General features: G+C 42.5%; 1 long non-coding RNA gene across 1 annotated transcript; it reads right to left on the reverse strand.

Moving 5' to 3' along the window:
* Positions 1–3,197: 3,197 nt before the first annotated feature.
* Positions 3,198–4,897, reverse strand: LOC142397096 (uncharacterized). Its single transcript, XR_012772654.1, has 3 exons — positions 4,607–4,897; positions 3,950–4,096; positions 3,198–3,739 (listed from the first exon to the last, which is right to left on the reverse strand). It is a non-coding gene; the product is annotated as an uncharacterized LOC142397096 (long non-coding RNA).
* Between the last annotated feature and the right edge of the window lie 1,520 nt (positions 4,898–6,417).

A 6,417-nucleotide genomic window follows, 5' to 3' on the forward strand; every position in this document is an offset into this window, starting at 1 on the left:
TCCACAGAAAACCCTTCTATAAACATCACCATATGGAAAAAATACTTTGATATTCAGTAATAAAAAAACTTTTTTTCCCAACTTGGCTGCATGATTTGGAAAGGATAAACCTGCGTATGGAAGAAAAGGAAGACTCAATGCCATTGTTCACTAGGACTGAAATGATACCTCAACTCTGTAACTCAAATAACTTGATTCCACCACTGTAGATATGATAAACGCAGCTTTTTGGGTAATTTACATGTGAATTGTAAGTATGCATGCTAAGCCTTAGGCATCTTCGGTATTTTAATGTGAAGGGAAGACTTAAAAAAAAAGACTCAAATATGGAAATCTACAGGGGATGGCACTTTTTGCACGTATTGGCACTGTATAGATGAAGTTTAAAGCTATTTTGCTATCCTTTGAGGGATAAAAACAGAACAAAGTCATGCAGTGGTCAGTGCTCTTATGTGATTTAGAATGTTCTGTATTTACTGAAGCTGTAAATGTTTCTTGGGCCTTGTATAAGTCTTCATCAACTAATCCCTCTTCAAGAAAAAGGACCATATCACCTCCACACTACCCCCCTGCATTCGACTCATATCAGTTTGCTTACAGGCCAAACGGCTCCACAGAGGATGCCATCTCCTCTGCTTTTTACCTGACTTCAGCACACCTGCAGGACCAGAACATGTATGAATGCTACTGGTTGACTTCAGATCAACATTTAATATAATCATCCTCAGCAGCTGGTAAACAAACTCAGCCTCCTTGGTATCAGACAACAGTCAGTGAGGGTGGGAACCACCATCTCCAGCTTCATCTGTCTCTCTAACGGGACCCCACAAGGATGTGTTCAGAATCCACTGCTGTTTATGCTATTGACACATGACTGCTGCGCTGCATTCGCCTCAAGTCACATCATAAAGAATGCGAATGACGATGTGGTAGCTTCCTTAGCCTGTCTAGTAGGCCCGACCGGCAGCCTCTCTTTCTCCTCTGCTCCTTCCGCCCTCTCGGCAACCTGAGAGTGCCAAATACATTCCAGGGAGAGTTCTTGCGATGTCCTCAAGGATATTGTGGGCCGACAGCAATTCTGTCAAAACAGTCGAGCTGTACCGAATGACCCAATGTCAATGAGGACTTTCCGTACATAGATATAGTTTGCGAGACTCATGTATGACAACCAAAAAAACGTAGCACCAAAACAGAGACCATACAGCCGTAGCACCAGATCAATGCAGTGTCAACCCCCCATACTGCACAATATATTTACAGTCGCTAGACTCTCTAAAATGTTACTGTTATTTATTTGGCGTTAGGGTTAGGGTTGGGTTAGGCAATAAAGTGGATGTTCTATTGCCGCATCGATCAGTACTTTTTAAGAAGTCAATCGAGTAAGTCGGATGAAGTCCAGCGGCAGGTAGAAAACCACAGTCCGAAGGATATCAATAACACAGCTACGGAGGGGGAGGAGGAGGTTCTAAGAAGGGATGCAGCTGATACTGAGGTGAACAGGCCGGTTAAAGAGAGAAATATGGAGCAGAAAGATAGAGTTAAGTGGCCTAGGGCAAATAGTTACAAAGAATGGGAGGCAGTCAATAAAGATTTGTCAATAATATTGGGTAGGTTAGGAGGAAATGCAAGCGATAGGCTAGAGAAGATGGGAGATATAATTTATTCCTATGGTGTAGAGAGATTTGGGGTGCAATATAGAAAGAGGGTTGAAACAGTACATTTAGGTAAGTCAAGACGGCAAAAAGAGATGGAGAAATTGGTTAAGGAAAAAAGAAATTTAAGAAAGCAGTGGAAAAAAGCTACAGAAGAAGAGAGGGAGGGAATTAATGTTTTGCAGGAAGAACTGAGAGGCAGGCTAGCAATACTTAGAAGGGCTGAATGTCTTAGGAAAAAGAGAAAGAAGAAAGAATATGTTAGGACGGCATTTTATAGGGACCCGTTCAAGTTTGTTAAAGGGTTGTTTAACCAGGAAAAGGGAGGGCAGCTTAAAGTTCCCATGGCATGGTATAGTAGCGGCGCTTTAAATGGGCTTTCGAAGGCTTCAGGATGTTATACCCCCAGGCTTCTCAAAATTCACCCGAAAAACGCAGATTTGGCCACTTAGAAGAAAGCCGCATTTCAGCGCTTTCTCCAGTGCCCTGTTTTCCTAATGAGAAGCAAGGAGGAGCGCGAGGGGTGTGTCATGGCTGAATGGGGGCGTGTCTGATTCTCTGTTTTGGCTCCGCGCATGTTAGCTGCCTGCTAGTAGGAAAAAAAAATAGAAATGGCAGGTGAGCAAACCATCGTACCGTTCGCCTTCGACCCGGAATCGGACCCTGAAGCGAGGCGCAGGCAGTTCAGCAACAAACTGCAGATCAGCAGCGCCTTCAGCAAAACGTCTCAGAATGGTGAGTTTGAAATGTTATGTCTGGAAACGTTTATAGTTGGGTCGGTCCGAACCACTGAGGTGCGCAGATACTGGCAGTCGCTTAGCCTACGGTAGCCTAATTAGAGCAGAAATTGTAGTCACTACATCAGGACTACCTAAAATATTATTTTGGCTTACAAAACGTATAAGTTCCCAACTTATTTTGCAATGTGGGCACGTATTTGCAGTGCTAACATTAGTGAGTATGGCTGCTGGCATCTCCAGTCTCTACACCAAGTAACTCTCTCAATGTCGCCTTGCATTGTACAACAGTAACACTGCCAAAGTATTTCCCATAGTACACATTGCCAACATGCAAATGATTCTCCACCCAGTGTTGACATAAGGGGAGCGATTTATTACCAAGTTTTCTAGACAAAAAGGTTTACATGCTGTAATATACAAAAAAAAAAAAAAAAAAAACATACCTCATCATATCCTGACCAGGTGCTGGATCCAAAGTGTAACTACACGGAATGAAACTTATGCCACATATTTCTGTGTACACCTTTTTAGTAGCCCGTCTTCACTGGGAACAGCCAGCTGTTCGTTGCCCATGTAGTTATACAGTAGCCTATGGCATGCAAAAAACATGATAGTATTCTGACCAGCATGTAATTATTCTCCATGCTCACCTGTTAACTCATTTACTTCTCACTAAAGATGTTTCATTGTTATATTTGCCGGCATTACCTGAAAACAGAATATCATTACACTGTCTTTTTTTTAAAATAATAGGTGTCAATGTGGAATTTGCGAGATAATGCCCACAGAAAGGGAGAGTAGATGCTGCATGGAGATCCCTCAGGTAACACTGTAAACATTTGGATCTACCTGTTTGGCAGTTTACGCCTGAGAAGAACCCATCGGTAAGCGTTGTAAAATAATCACTCATAGCCACATACATAAGAGTTTACAGTACACCCACCCAACAGAGCCTGATAATTCAACTATGCAGACAGTATGAAGAGTGTTTGTAGATTTATTTACAAGACATTATTAAAACACAATCAAGAATAATCCATAGGAATATGTAAATATGTACAACATAGCAATAACAGAAGAACAACAACATTCTCTTCAAGTGTCATTTTTTCTATCTGTTCTTCCAGGCGCTTCAGGTATTTGGCCTACAGGCAGTTCGTGGCGTGGTGCTGGGGCTTTTTGGGTCGCCGGATCAGAGTGGTCATTCCTGCCTGTGTGGTCCTGCGTATCCGTGCCGAGTACCCCGATGATGAAGGACACTGCACCGGGTTTAGACTGCCTCACGTGTGAAAAATTAGGTCCATCAGGACATCCACATTCCCTTTTCACACAGAACATTCATACACACTGTACACACACAACATTTGTATATTTCAGTTAGTCATTTGTACATTTCAATGTTTATTTATATATTTATATTTGTTCTATATATATTTATGTTTGTTTAGATTTCTATTTCTCACATTTTTTGTATTCCTATTTGTTGGAATTAACCTCAGTAAATTTGATAAAGGCAAAAGTAGTTGGACTTGAATTCTTGAACTTTTGAGGTCTTACCAAAGGTTGGCTTAGTCTTTTGACGTTTGACTGCACTCTCCCTTCTTGGATTTGGGAAAGGAGATTTTGAAGAGAGGTACACCGTCTGCTGTCTGGGCCTGTGGTCGGTTCGCATTTTCATTAAAGTGGATCGCCGCCAAGTACAGTCTGAAAGTACAAGAAACAATGTGTAAACGGTGTTTCTCACAGAATTTTCATTTGTCATGGTGGTGGGGGTTAGCTGGTAGAGACACATGCATCATCATGGGAGAGCATATGAAAAGCTCTTTTCCAAAATGCTATAGAAGCTGTTCTCATTACTTTTTTTTAAATCTGATTTCAAGCATCAGGAAAGTGATATCAGCTGAGATAGCATTTGAAACATTTAAATGCTGCTTTTAATGGTAGTAACAAATAAAACAATATTTTTGAAAGTAGGTATAAAACATTTTGGAAAAAGCTTTTCATATATTGTGAAGTTTCATAGGAACTATGATCTGAAAACCCCCTAAAAGTATAAATTTTTTGGTAAATCAAATATAAATTACATTCACAAGACAATCTTTTCGGGGGACCTGGTCTAGGTGTTTTGTGCCTTATAGTGCTGGAGAAACCCGGCTCAATAATGACATTTCAGACAACAAAAACTTTCAACAACTACAAGGTAAAACATCTCACCTGCAAAGCATTCCAATATAGAGAAAGACAACATTCTTCGGTGTGGCTGCAGTCCTATTGACAATGGGCTCAGTCTGGCAGGCAGCATCCCTGCTCCGGGATGTCTGGATGTGAGCACTTGATGTGCTGGCCAGTGAAGAGTGAACCTGATGCAGACAGAGAGCACACATCTCATGGTTCGAAAGCCGAGCATTACACTCGTGATAAACTGACGTGTCACGACAGATTTGAAGTCAGAATTGTGTTCGAATTGACAGATACGTAATGGTGTATGTTCGAGGGAAGTCAGCAAACGTTTGCTAAACATCCTTCACCCAGCCACAACACCCGATCGCATATCACACACGAGAGACGCAGAAACGACTTGACGTCAAAAAAAAAAGTCACCAAACCGTAACAAAGGCTTACAAAATATAAAGTCACCAATCTAAAGAAAGGCTTACAAAATATGAATTGTTATCGTCGGGCGTCATTTTCCGTGTAACAGCCGTATCTAGCCGCAGAACAGAACTAGACTTGCTTACCTAAGTATTCATGCTGTATGTAGTCCCCTACACGTAAGATACTTGGTCAAAAGACAAATGTCTTGTTTTACAACCAATTTTCCAAATCTAACCAGTTTAACAGAGTATTGGTTTTGTAGCGCAGCGTAGGTTTCATGGATAAATACCTCCACAGCTAATGTTGGCTAGTTAGCTGTCACCCATAAAGTGCTAGCGGCTAGCAAATAATTATGACTTACTTGATCGGTGTGGGTAGCTGATGGACCGGCAAGGCTTGGCACTGATCCAGGCTTCAACTTCAGGTGTAGGGCAAAACCTGTCCTGTACTGTCCCAAGTTGTGAAAGCATTCCTCTGAAATGTGTCGCGCAAACACTGACGCTCTTTGGAACATGCATGGGCACCCGTCCCTCTAAATGAAATTAGCCATTCCGTTTTCAAAGGGACAGAGGGTGGAAGCGGAAACATATTCTTCTCTTCATCTTCACATCCTGGCACAGTACATTTCGCATGGTAAAGTCGTTTGGAAGCCATTGCTGTATCTTCTGTGACTGTCTTCAGTCGTGGCGAGTCTCGGTCTACTCCACATGAGTTGGGCGGGTAAGATACAGGTAGTTTACCAGCAGTGGGTGGAGACAGAGGGCGTGGCGGAGAGAGGGGGTGGGAAATTTTGATGAGCTCTATCCTGGCATGACGTCATGCCAGGAGCCTTGAGTCAACGAGACACTTGGAGGCGCTCTGTTCAAAACACGGAGGAAATGCTGTACTGCTCTGTGAATACATTTCGCAATTTCTACTCACTGGGGTGACTAAAGGAGGCTAGAGAAACTCATTTTAAGGCTCAAAAACCTCTGAAAGTGAAATTTTCATGCCATGGGACCTTTAAGGCAACAAAGTTAGAGGTGGAAGAGTATCTAAGAAATACATATTCAGATCTTGAGCAGCGTAGAGTAGTAGGCCTTCCACCTGACATGCCACCGTTAGGAGAGATAGCTCATAAGATGGATGTTAGACCACCTAGGTGGAAGGAGGTTGAGGAGGTAGTCAGGCGTGCAAAGGCTTCGTCGGCCCCAGGGCCAAATGGAGTCCCCTACCGGGTTTATAAAAGTGCACCTGATATCCTAAAGTTTTTGTGGAAGCAATTAAGAATAGTTTGGGAGAAACAGGTTATTCCTAGAGCATGGCGTAGGGCAGGAGGCGTTCTTATTCCAAAGGAGAAGGAGTCCTCGAACCTGAGTCAGTTCCGGATGATCTCTCTCCTAAATGTAGAGGGGAAGATTTTCTTTAGTTTGGTTGCACAGAGATTAGCT

This window comes from Odontesthes bonariensis, chromosome 13 (genome assembly GCF_027942865.1).
Source record: "Odontesthes bonariensis isolate fOdoBon6 chromosome 13, fOdoBon6.hap1, whole genome shotgun sequence".
NCBI lineage: Eukaryota > Metazoa > Chordata > Actinopteri > Atheriniformes > Atherinopsidae > Odontesthes > Odontesthes bonariensis.